General features: G+C 33.2%; 1 protein-coding gene across 4 annotated transcripts in view; it reads left to right on the top strand.

Annotated features, from left to right (window-relative positions):
• Window positions 1-14,314, top strand: part of Shawl (Shaw-like) — a 278,379-nt gene that overhangs the window by 130,381 nt on the left and 133,684 nt on the right. The window lies entirely within an intron of this gene.

The following is a 14,314-nucleotide window of genomic DNA, read 5'->3' as shown; positions in this document are numbered from 1 at the left end:
AATCGAGTGGACGTAAATGTGAACTTGAAGCCTTTTTAGATTAGCACCGGATATGATTTCTTTTTACGAAATCCTAGAAATAAATGAAGTTTATTTACATTTGGTTTTTGCGTCATTTGTTCACACATACACATGCACACAATCATACAACACACGTACACAATAATTTTATTCCGCAAAAATAGGAATTCACAACACAAATGTGTATCAACTGATTTGACTTAATTCAAAAACAAAAACATAATTTTTGCAAGTTTTTTAACCATTTATTTTCACCTTTGTTATTGTTGGTCATTTTTGTTTTTCTCCATCATACAATACGAGGGCAGTTCGGAAACTTCTTAGCCTAGCACAAAAAGCGCGGTATAATCAGAAAAAAGTTAAGTGTTTTGGAAACTTCCATCTCTGTTATGAACACATGTTAATTTTGTTTCGATCTGGCAACTCCTTCATATAGAAACAGGTGTTCAAAAAAGACGCATCCGCAATTTTTTTACAATGGAAAAATTAGAAATGCCTGCTGTCATTAAATATTTACATAAAAAAGGTTTATCGGGACAATAAATTCATAATGATATGGTGAATGTGTTAGGTGAAAGTGCTCCTTCATATGCAACAGTACAAAATTGGGTTGCTGAATTTAAACGTGGTCGTACAAGCATTGAAGATGAACCACGTAGTGGACGTCCAAAAACAGCAACAAGAACTGTAATTGTAGCCAAAGTGCATGATATGGTATTAAATGATCGACGAATAAAAGTGCGTGAAATTGCTAATATCGTGGGCATCTCAAATGATCGAGTCCATTAAATTTTGCATAAAGAACTGCAGATGAAAAAGCTTTCTGCAAGATGGGTGCCGCATTTGTTAACAGTCGATCAAAAACGTATAAGAATGAACATTTCTCAAGCTTGTTTGGATCGTTTTAAGCGAAATAAAATGGATTTTAAGCGTCGTTTCATAACTTTTGATGAGACATGGATCCACCACTATACTCCAGAGACAAAATAACAATCCAAACAATGGACTGAAGCTGGAGGAAGTGCCTTAGTGCTTAAGGTTATGGCAACGGTTTTTTGGGACTTCAAAGGTATTTTATTGATTGACTATCTGCAAAAGGGTAAAACAATAAATTCAGAGTACTATTGCAACCTTTTGGATCAATTAAATGTACAAATTCGAGAAAAACGTCCTGGCTTACAACACAAAAAAAAAATAATTTTTCATCAAGACAACGCACCAGCGCACAAGAGTGTTTTAACAATGGCTAAAATCAACGAATTAAAGTACGAATTGCTTGACCACCCACCTTATTCTCCTGATTTAGCTCCCAGTGAATTTTACTTGTTACCAAATCTAAAAAAATTCCTTGCTGACAAGCGTTTTACCTCAAATGAAGATGCAATTACAGTTGTAAACCACTATTTTGAAGACCTTGAGGAAAACTATTTTAATCAAGGGATAGAATTGCTAGAAAAGCGTTGGACTAAGTGTATTGAAGTTTCAGGATATTATATTGAAAATAAAAATATTTTTTAAAAACTAACTATTCTCTTTCATTGATAGGCTAAGAAGTTTCCGAACCGCCCTCGTATGCTTATAATAGTATGGTGTTTTTGTGCGTTGTTTACTAGGCGTTTACACCAGACAGTTTGTCTTCAAATACAACTCTGATTTACTAACACATACATACATTTGTCGTTTGTCTCCCAGCTGGCCATCATTTTTTCACAGACAGTAAGGAAGACAAATTTTTGGCATTTTTGTAAAAATAAGTGAGATAATAATTGAAATGTGTTGAAAACAAAAGAACATGAACAAAAACAAAATATGTGAGCGGAAAACAAAAAGATGTCGATGATTTTCATTCAAAATTTTACAACTGTTTTTGCAGTTGTCGGGACGCCAACGTCACACAGGCAAGTTGTGGGATTTTGACAATCAATACATGAAGTCAACTGTCCTGTCATTTGTAAACGCAGGGTTAGAATAAATGACGTAGCTATCGTAATTTATTTTTGTATGGTAAATGACGAAAAATGTTGCCTGTTTTAGCAAATAAATGACGCAAGAACTCTAAAACCTCATTTTTGTTCTAATGTAAAAAGCATATTAGTGTTATGCTAATGCTTAGTTTACATTCGGCGTCGTTTCGTGATTTCGAAGGCGTTTCGTGATTTCGCGCGGAATCAAGCTAAATTTATCATGATTTCGCATACAAAAATGAAATCATCTAATTTCGTGATTTCAGCGAAATCAACATCGAAATCACAGTACACATGATATACAACCCTGTTTTTGCCTAAAAAAGTACCAAAAGTTGCAACACTTTTCACGTATCACAATAAACAAGGTAGATGGTCAATTGCTGCAACAACAAATTTTAGTATCAAAATTTGTAAACAATGTGAAAAAATATTAAATTACTTTGTTACAATGCTATTTTTCATTGTGTTTCCGTACTTTTTTAATGGTTATGTTAGAAAAAAGAGCGAATTGTCAAAAATTGCTTCCCCATACAAATTTCTTAAAAAATACGGGAACGGAGAAATGACGGAAATTGCATAAATGTCAAAATCAACGTATCAGCTAACATATTAGATGCCAATGAAAATTCTTGCTGCTAGTTTCTACTAGGCCAAAATTGTATGGCAGAAAACAGGAGAAGCTGTTATTCGGCGCTATTTTTGTTTAAAGAGAAGTGCTAATCTTGCTAGATTTCGGAGTACGGGAACGCATTTTTAGCACTAAACGGGAAAACTTCTGCTAGTACTAATATTATGCAGGTTCTGAGCACAACTTTTATCTATCAAAATTTATTATTATGATGTCTCAACGATAAAATAATTTTTTGATTTTTTCATTTGTTAGTACTATACACAATAAATACGATATATAGATAATTTTACAATAATTTTCCAAATAAAGTTGTAAAGTTCTATATTTTTATATTTTTGATGATTAATTCAATTTACAACAACTTTGGAAAATTCATGTTCGATCAGCTGCGCATATGCATCTACCTTGATCATTGTGATATGTTTGAAATCAACAAAAAAATAAGTGTAAACACCGGAGTGTATTTCAGGATTTCGTGAAATCCAGTGGATTTTGGAGCGCTAGTGTAAACTTGGCATAAGTTACCAAAATTACCAATTTACCAAATCCACTCGATTTCAACTGTCAATTCCATAACTCAAACGTCAAATGAAATCTCATCTAGATTTCATTTGACGTTTAACCTATGGATTTGACAGTTGAAATCGAGTGGATTTCGTAAATGCAAACCAAGCATTAGGCTATATTACACCATGTGTTTTCCATGTGTAACCATTAAAAGGAAAATTGTGAGCTTATCGAAGATCTATCATATCCAAAAAGCTGGCATTTGTATCAAAGATATGATTGAGGCTGCAGACAGTTTTGGGGTTTTCAGGGTATTGTGAAAAAAGCTCATGGGTGGTATATCTTGTTATATCTTGTTTGGCTTTGGTGATATCCAAAATACATTTTATACCGTTAAAAGACAACTTCTAAAGAATAGAAATCCAAATAATACATGGTATAAGTAAAGAGGTAGATTTAAATGAAAAAAATCTATAGAACCCTTGTTTTTCTTGAATTCCTAAAACTTCAAAATTAAGCAACAAGTGGGTTTGTTTACAACACCAATTTTGAGCATTTTATAAAAATCGCGAAAAATGAATGAAGGGCCAATGTTTCTCCGCATAATCAAGTTGTGGATATGATAAAATGTTTGTTTCAATGATAACCTGACGAATTATTTCCATACAAATGTTCCAAAAATAATTTTAAAAATCATTGAATTCGATTGTTTTTAAAATTGTTTGGCTTTTTATTTAAACACCACACACACATACACAGTTTGTGTATATTGTTTTGAAGAATACTCGAATGAAAAAATTTAAATTGACATACAGCTTTGGCTAACCTTTCTTATTAAACCATGAAATAATATGTATTATGAAATATGTTGGGGGTGGGCGCCTATGCCAGGATGGGGTTGGGTTGGGTTAATGTGAGAAATTTGTCGAGTTTAACTTATACCCCGGTTACACTATTGAAGGTTAACCCACTGGGTTTAATAGATCCAGTGGGTTAATCTTTGCTGGTTACACTTAGCTTTTGGAGGATATAAACTGTCAGCTGATGTTTATTTACGTATACACACAAAATAACTAATAAAGTCGTGTTTTACACTTTTACAATTTCTCGTATGAGATATCGTTTCATCTTTACTCATATTGCTATATTTTACACACAGGGATACATTTTTGTATCATGATATCAAGCGTACTTTTTGTTAAAATGTCTAATGTAAAAAAAAATAATTTTATGATTTTCAAATAACTTTAGATGTATTAACTCCATAAAATCTCATGCGACCAATCGTAAACGTGTAAAACACGACAAACTCTGTTGCGGAAACAGTTGCAACTTTTGGTACTTTTTGAGTAGAGTTGCAATTTTTTGCACAAATACCGAATACAACACTGTATTTTTGGTGGATTTGTGCCGGATTTAAAATAAACCCAGTCGTGAGAGGATTTAATTTTTGTATGTTTATCTTATAGATTTACCACACTATAATGTGAAGTCAAAATCAAATATTATGCTGAACGTATCATATTGATGTAATATTATATCTTCGTTCCCGTACTTTTTAATAGTAAAACTCGTAAAAGAGAGAACTGTAAAAAATGTTTTCTCACACAAAAGTTTTTTAAAATAGTTCGGGAACGGAAAAATGGAAAATACGTCAAAAAAACTGGAACAAATGTCAAAGTCGGCGTATCGGCCAATCCGACGCCGGCAACCATGTTACTATTTTTTACACGCTCAAATTTGTCGAGTAAAAAGTTTTTAATGAGAGTGCCATTCAGCGCCATTTTTGTTTAAAGAGAAGTGAACATTTTACAACTTTTTTGTGTACGGGAACGCTTTTTCGGGTAAGATGTGTAAAAGTCGTAAAAGTTGTAAAAACTTTTTACTTCTGGAACACAGCTTATATCTTTTGTATCTAAATTTAACATTCCTACTTCAATTGAATGCTAGGATCTGTTTTTTTTTTTTTGTCAATTTTAGTATATTTTTTTGATTATTCAATAGATAAAGCGTCCCTTTATTGTAAAATTTTGACATTTAAGGAAGAAGCGTGGTAAATGAAGTTTTAGAGACCCTTGGCGTTGGCACCCAAGTTGGTGGCAAAGCTGCCCCATGGGTGGGGAGGCTTTGCCACTTTTTAGACATTTTTTAAATTCTCAAAAATTATATTTTAAAAACAAAATTATAAACATTTATATATCAAATCTTATAGCCAAGATATACTTATATTTTTTAGAACATTTTGAACAAAAACGTGGCGCACCCTCCCCATGTTACCACACAGGCAGTGTAGCCCCTGCAAAAAATGTATTCTATCAATATGATATGGAATATGTATTTTTTTCCTTTAGACCGCTGTCTATTCGGTCATGCATTTTTGTGCGCAGTTGGTAAATAAATTGTTGGAAGAAAACAATTTAACCAAAAAAAGAAGAAAATTAATAATGGAAATACAAAAGTGAGTGTGATTAGACATTTTAGCAAAATAAATAGTGTTTGTTAGGATTTTTACATTACGTTGTTTATATTTATAGGTTATGTCAGACGAAAATGTACATGCAGTGTGAACGAAAAAAAAAAAAAACTAAAAGTAGTATGGAAAATGCGAAACATAAAGATTGCGGTATAGATAAAAAAGTCAGAACATACGAAATTGATACTGGTGTAATATAGCCTTAACTAGGCGTTTACACACAGACAGTATTGGCCATGGTATAAGTAAAGAGGTAGATTTAAATGGAAAAAATCTATAGAACCCTTGTTTTTCCTGAATTCCTAAAACATCAAAATCAGTAAACACAAAAGCAACAAGTGTGTTTGTTTACAATACCAATGTTGAGCATTTTATAAAAAACACGAAAAATGAATGAAGGGCCAAGGTTTCTCCACATAATCGAGTTGTGGATATGATAAAATGTTTCTTTCAATGAAAAGCTGACAAATTTCTTCCATACAAATGTTCTAAAAACTATTGGCCTGTTCCTCTACTTTTGAAAATGGTGAAACTGGCAAAAGTAGTAGAAGTTGTAAACTGCTCCCGCATGAAGTGTATGGTGTCAGAAGTAAAGGAACGCTTTTCGAGTAAAAAGTGGTAAAACTTGAAGATTCTTGCACGTAAAGGAACAGAGCTTATTTTAAAAACCATTGAATTCGATTGCTTTTAAAATTGTTTGGCATATTATTCAAACAGCACACACACATACAAAGATTGTGTATATTGTTTTGACGTTTTAGGAACAGTCGAAAGAAAAAATTTAAATTTACAGGAAGCTTTAGCTAACCTTTCTTATTAAACCATGGTATTGGCAAGAAATAGCAAAGTTACAAACTATTTTCACCAATACATTCATACTTTTCTCTATACATATTTAAAAATTTGTAAATGTATTTGTGAAAAAGGTTCGTATTTTTGCTATTGTCTTGCCAATACTGGCATTTGTAAACGCAGGGTTAGTAATTTTGAAGTGACATGAATTCACTAAAAAAACCAGGGTTCTATATACATACATATTTTTCCATCTAGATCTATCTCTTTTCTTATAGTACGTTTACATTAGAGTTTTTTGCCGAGTTAACCCACTTCATGAGGATTTATTTGACGTTTACGCTATGGAATTGACATTTGAAACTCAAACCCACTAGGTTAATCCGATTGAGTGTAGCCGGGTATTAAGTTTGGATTACTATTTGCCCTATCTGCATACAATATACCTGACACTTTCATTTTGGAATTGAACCTGGAGTTTTGTATCCTGAGTATCGCCATAGCATTCTCTCTTCGATGTGAAGTGATCGCTTCATAATTCAAAAAAAAAAAGGTAAATAATCGAAATGTTATGACTTACATTAAAAATGTCTATTAACAGTATCAATATAATTAATAATTGCACTTCTTTAGCACACTTTTTAAATACTTTTAACAGATCATGTACAAATTTCAATATTTTTATGATGTTTATTTTGTTTTAAAAATATCTTTCTTTATCGCTGTTGTTATTTTGATAACAGTTGGGCACTTCCCATGTTATCTGACCATATGTTTTTTGTTATTCGTAACATGGTGTAATCACGCCCATCGTGTCAAACACATGTGTATAGATTAGTAGATAACGTAACGCCGGGTTAACCCACTTCATGAGGATTTATTGCTTAATCTGGTCAAATCTGACCAGATTTGCCATACAAAAATTAAATCCACTCACGACTGGGTTTATTTTAAATCCGGCACATATCCACCAAAAATACAGTGTTGTATTCGGTATTTGTGCAAAAAAATCCAACTCTACTCAAAAAGTACCAAAAGTTGCAACTGTTTTTGCAACAGAGTTAGTCGTGTTTTACACGTTTACGATTGGTCGCATGAGATTTTATGGAGTTAATAAATCTAAAGTTATTTGAAAATCATAAAATTATTTATTTTTTTACTTTAGACACTTTTTTAAACAAAAAGTACGCTTGATACCATGATACAAAAATGTATCCCTGTGTGTAAAATATACCAATATGAGCAATTGTCATACGAGAAATTGTAAAAGTGTAAAACACGACTTTATTAGTTATTTTGTATGTATACGCAAACAAACATCAGCTGACAGTTTATATCCTCGAAAAGCTAAGTGTAACCAGCAAAGCATGGTACAATAATTTTTAGGTAGGCCACAGCTAACAGCTGATTACAATTTTTTTTTTGTTATGGCTTAATCTGTCAAAACCGTGTTGACATGCAGAGTTGATATTTATTATTGATCAAAAAATTCAACTCTGTTTTGTTTTCATTTCAACACTTCGTTCTTCTTCTTCTTTGTATACTCATCCGTTATCATTCATCAAAACAATTTTGACGTTTTAAGCCATAGCGACAGGGTTGTATTTTTTTGGCGATTCTCATACCTGGCCTACCTATGAATTATTGTACCATGCAGCAAAGATTAACCCACTGGATCTATTAAACCCAGTGGGTTAACCTTCAATAGTGTAACCGGGGTATTATATAAACTAAATAATTCAAAAATGTAAATTCGCTCAGGCCTTGACCAGCTTGTAATGTGTGCAATAAAAGGTCAACAGTAGCAGGAATAACTGAATTTTTGCATATTAATGACTAAAATAACTTTTATTCCATTTAAATATTGAAGCTTATGAACTCTTCTAATCCCCTGTTTTTGTATCTAATTTTTGTTCGTACGTCTATATTCGTAATAATTAGGGCTCCATAGCTCAGCCCCCAGAAGACATTCATACCTAATTTTTCGTATACCCGTTCCATATATCGTGGAGATTTCCTCAATTAAAAATCAACGCTCTACATTTCCGCTAAAGCGAGTAAATCGATCTACAAAATTTGACAATTCGTGAGAAAAGAATAAATTTTGTTACAGAAACAGGGGGTAAATGTATGCTGTGAATTGTTCTTGGGATTCTTTAATGGTAATTCTCCGTATACATTCAATTTGAGTTGGGAAAGGCAAGAGCATTTTTTATTTAAAAGTACGAGCTGTGCGGAAAAAGCAAAACGTTGATTCATTAAAAAACTGTATGACATCACCTAGGTAAACGGCGATTTGATGTGCGAAAAAGAAAACCTTTTTTGTGCTTAAAAATAACCTCTTAAAACCGCCAATCTGTTTGTGCCAATACCATCCACCTATGCAAGCGAAAGAGAAAAATTGTCCACCCTTAAGGATGTTCTACACGGTATGTTTTTTACATATTTGTGCATACCAACTGTCACTTTTTACAAATCTGAATTTTGTACACATGGTGTGAACCATACAAAAATTTCAATACATCAAAGTGTTATGCGCATACATATGTATTTTTTCGAATAGAACGCGCTCTATTCTCGTCTGTACAACCAAAGGTAAACATCTGTTTTGTTTGTACGCGATATAAATAAAGAAAACAACAGAAAACGAATGAAAAATAAAATTTTGCCGTGCAGAAGGAATTACAAATGGGCGAAAAAAGTGACAGTTGCTATGCATGAATATGTAAAAAACATACCGTGTAGAAACCACATTACCTGTTCAATGACAATGCAGCATCAACGAGTATGAATCCAACAGGCATTGCAAGACGCTTTGTTATAACCCTGTAGGAAATGTCAATAGTGAATCTATACTGACTTACTACTGACATTGTCAACAGTACTATTGACAAACTGTAGACAACTCATGTAATTTCCTATAGACTTTTTGTATGAACGTGTCATTCGAAAGTCAGTATTTACATTGGAACTAGAATGTCAGTAGTAAGTCAGAAGTTGCAAAGGGACCATGTGTTGACATTGGAAGTAGTGAGTCAGTATAGACATTAGAGGTAATGAGTCAGTAGATACATTGGAGGTAGTGAGTCAACAGTTCATAAGGGGTCGTATTGAGACATTGGTACCAGATTTTCACTACTAAGTTTTTTGGCGTATTCGGAACTTTTCGTAGATTAAAAAGCTATATAGTATGTTTAATAAGACGATGAATCTATACTTTTGTTTAAATGTTATATTTTATTACAGAAAAACATATAATAGGTGTGTTCGTTTACTCAATAATTTGTACAAGTCCAGTAACTTCTTGCAATCGACTAAGGTATTTTGCATTGTACTGTAGAGTAAAAGAACATCCAGTAACAATTTGTAAAAATTTTGAGTAAACGAACACACATAATATTGAATATCCCAGCAAAAAAGTGCAATGTAGAGTTATGATTTCAATACATCTTTTGATGCAGTCCACACGGAGTTATGAAAAATGCACTCCGTTCGATAGATTTTAGAAGCACTCGCTTAAAGATCCCTAGCCAAGCAAGCCAAGAAAGAGTGTCTAAAATTCTAAGAATTTGTTTTAAAAAATAAAGAACAAACTAAGGTTGCGAACACTGCTGCAATTCACGAGACACAAGTTATTTTTGGAGTGGAGTTATTTTAGAAATCTAAACTGGTGTAGGAGGAAAAATTAAAAAACCATTTAGATGATGAAGCAAAATCAATTGCGGTGTAATGAAGAGGAAGTAAACTCAGTCCCGATTAAATTCAATTGAGAATTTTTATAATTTGTTTTAATGTAATAAAGATAATATTATTAGCCCTGTTCCTTTACGTTCAAGAATCTTCAAGTTTTACAACTTTTTACTCGAAAAGCGTTCCTTTACTTCAGACACAATACAATTCATATGGGAGCAGTTTTCAACTTTTACTACTTTTGCCGGTTTTACCATTTTCAGAAGTAAAGGAACAGACCAATTGTTTTCCACAAATAAGAAATATATTTTATTTATTGTTTGTTTTGTTTATTGTTGAAGTTCAATCTCATTTTCGATTGTGTGAGTGGAGTATTCCCCCATTGGCTCAACTTCATTTATTACTCTCTATTACAGAGAGTAATGTTTTTCAAAACGAACTGACAGTGTTGCAAAATTTTTCTGATCGCTACCAATATCATGATTTCATCCCGGCGAAGGGAATTATCAATTGGCTTCTCAGTTTTTGAAATGATGCCTTTTTAGCGAAAAACCGAACTCTTTAAGTGTCTAGTATTCTCATATGAATGAGAATCACACTCACTTTTCGGCTTTTCCAAAGAAACACCAAAATCAAAATATTTTGCAACATGTCAGCACGTATCAACTAAGAATTCTGTGAGTTGAAAAAGAACACCAACACAGTTGCCTGTGAGGTTGTTTATTGGAATTTTGTTTTTTTGTTTTTAACAAAGCTCCAATTCGCCCGTGCCTCGGCTGTTTTTTGTTTGTTTTGTTTATTGTTGAAGTTCAATCTCATTTTCGATTGTGTGAGTGGAGTATTCCCCCATTGGCTCAACTTCATTTATTACTCTCTATTACAGAGAGTAATGTTTTTCAAAACGAACTGACAGTGTTGCAAAATTTTTCTGATCGCTACCAATATCATGATTTCATCCCGGCGAAGGGAATTATCAATTGGCTTCTCAGTTTTTGAAATGATGCCTTTTTAGCGAAAAACCGAACTCTTTAAGTGTCTAGTATTCTCATATGAATGAGAATCACACTCACTTTTCGGCTTTTCCAAAGAAACACCAAAATCAAAATATTTTGCAACATGTCAGCACGTATCAACTAAGAATTCTTCGAATTCTGTGAGTTGAAAAAGAACACCAACACAGTTGCCAGTGAGGTTGTTTATTGGAATTTTGTTTTTTTGTTTTTAACAAAGCTCCAATTCGCCCGTGCCTCGGCTGTTTTTTGTTTGTTTTGTTTATTGTTGAATGAAATGAAGTTGAGCCAATGGGGGAATACTCCACTCACACAATCGAAAATGAGATTGAACTTCAACAATAAACAAAACAAACAAAAAACAGCCGAGGCACGGGCGAATTGGAGCTTTGTTAAAAACAAAAAAACAAAATTCCAATAAACAACCTCACAGGCAACTGTGTTGGTGTTCTTTTTCAACTCACAGAATTCGAAGAATTCTTACAGCCAGTTTCTGTATGTCGAAAGAAGAATGTGTGCGAATGAAACACGCTCGAACTTTAGTTTTCGAAAAAATTTTACCTTTGCTTTTGCTTCAAAACAAAAAAAAAAAAATTGAAAAACACACAAGAGTTTGGACGTGTTTCATTCGCACACATTCTTCTTTCGACATACAGAAACTGGCTGTTAGTTGATACGTGCTGACATGTTGCAAAATATTTTGATTTTGGTGTTTCTTTGGAAAAGCCGAAAAGTGAGTGTGATTCTCATTCATATGAGAATACTAGACACTTAAAGAGTTCGGTTTTTCGCTAAAAAGGCATCATTTCAAAAACTGAGAAGCCAATTGATAATTCCCTTCGCCGGGATGAAATCATGATATTGGTAGCGATCAGAAAAATTTTGCAACACTGTCAGTTCGTTTTGAAAAACATTACTCTCTGTAATAGAGAGTAATAAATGAAGTTAAGCCAATGGGGGAATACTCCACTCACACAAACCAAAAAAAAAAAAAAAAAAAAAAAAAATATTTTATTTATTTTGGAATATTTTGCAATGCCTTGCATTTTTATAGCATCGTTAGATTGCATTTAAATTCAATCCAAAACACTGCATCAAATGCCGTGATTTGGATCGAAAATGGACTGCATCGTACCTGTGTGCTGTGGGTGCAAAACGGAGTGCATCTTAGCTGTGCGCTCTCTTGTAATGCTTGGTTTACATTTACGAAATCCACTCGATTTTAACTGTCAATTCCATTGGTTAAACGTCAAATGAAATCCAATGGATTTCAGATGAGATTTCATTTGACGTTTGAGCAATGGAATTTACAGTTGAAATCGAGTGGATTTCGTAAATGTAAACCTAGCATAAAATTCATAAGTGAATTCATAGGAAAAGATGTACTCCAACGGCAAATGTACTGTACACTTGTACTGATTAAACTGCATACACGGATGCAAACTTTTTACTGGGATGCTAAAAACCCAGCAAAAAGTTTGCATCCGCGGATGCAGTTGAATCACTACATGTGTACGGTACATTTGCCGTTGGAGTACATCTTTTCCTATGAATTCACTTATGAATTGTACAAGAGAGCGCGCAGCTAGGATGCACTCTATTTTGCTTCCACAGCAGTACAACGGCAAATGTACTGTACACTTGTACTGATTAAACTGCATCCATGGATGCAAACTTTTTACTGGGATGCTAAAAATGTAAATTGCGCATTACAGTCTTCTTTATCTTTACCATGGTAAAAAAATGTAGGGTACGGCTTATAGCCCATTTAGATATGACTTCCATTTAGATATGACTTCATAGCCCATTTAGATAAGACTTCATTATCAGATTTTATTTGCTAAATCAAGCCAAAATCTACCAGATTTCCCATACAAAAATAAATCCTCGTATTGAGTGGATTTGTTTTAAATCTGGCATAATCTGCTAGAAAATACAAAAAGTTGCAAGCTTGCACAAGACAACAAGGTAGATGCATCGGTGAATTGCTACACTAAAAAATAATTTAAAATGTAAAAATTTGTAAACAAGGCGGAAAAATTAAATTTGTTTTGATGTGCAAAGTTGATTTTAATCAACCAAGACTAATATTTACGATGTCTAAACGATAAAATGATTCGTTTATTTATTTTAGATGGGCAAACTGCGATAGAATATTTCTTTATTTGCTCTTTAGTTGGCATTAGTAGCATAATGTGCTAACATTTTCAGTATTAAGCAATAAATTAATAAAAAATCATTAAAAATGATCTTCGCCCTTACAGGCAAAATTTCATAAATTTGTAATTTGACGTATGTTTTTTGGGACGAATTCAACTTACAAAAAATTATTTTAACGTTTCAAATTCGATCAAATGGGCTGATGCATCTATCTTGGTAATTGTGCCATGAGCAAAAATCAGCTGACTGCCACTTTAATCCTTCAAAATGTATTTCTTAATGCAATGAGATTTGTACTGGATTTATCAAATCCAGTCGAGGATTTATGGCTATTACTGCTGATTGCAATTTTTGCGTGATTCGGTGGGGTGGCACTGTAATTCAAACTTTACCATGTTCGATTTGCAAACTGATTGCTTCACCACCTTCATTTGCTGCGGTGCCTAAACACCTCTTCAAAATTCTAGCCACAACCTAGTACGCTATTTGCATTTTTCCCTGATTCTAAATCGGCTGTGTGGAGTCATTTAAAATGCTTTAGCCTTATTATTTACTTCTTCCCGGAGTCTCGGATAAACACGCAATGATTTTGGGGGTTGCCAGTGCTACAATTGTTCTGTTCCTTTACTTTTGAAAATGGTAAAACCGGCAAAAGTAGCAAAAGTTGTAATCTGCTTCCATATGAATTATATGGTGTCTGAGGTAAAGGAACGCTTTTCGAGTAAAAAATTGTAAAACTTGAAGATTCTTGGACGTAAAGGAACAGAGCTAATATCTTGTGAATAATTTGCCCGTTGATGTCGTCGATTTGGTGGGTGGCCATTACACTTCAATTCAAATAAATCTAAATAGTTGTGTAACAACGCCTCACCAAAATACGACGATTAGTACATAACGTAACGTAATATGTTAAGTGTTGGTTTCCGTTGGATTATTAAGTAGGCGGTGTTTAAAAATAACCAAAAATGAATAAAAAAAGCCTCCGTGACAACTTTTTGAAGTAAAGGAATACTTTTCGACTAAACTTAAGGATTCTTCCACGTCAAGAAAAAACTTTAGCTTA

Source organism: Musca autumnalis, unplaced genomic scaffold (assembly GCF_047663935.1).
Source record: "Musca autumnalis isolate F117 unplaced genomic scaffold, ASM4766393v1 scaffold_2, whole genome shotgun sequence".
Taxonomy (NCBI): domain Eukaryota; kingdom Metazoa; phylum Arthropoda; class Insecta; order Diptera; family Muscidae; genus Musca; species Musca autumnalis.
This window is presented reverse-complemented; position numbering and strand designations above follow the sequence as displayed.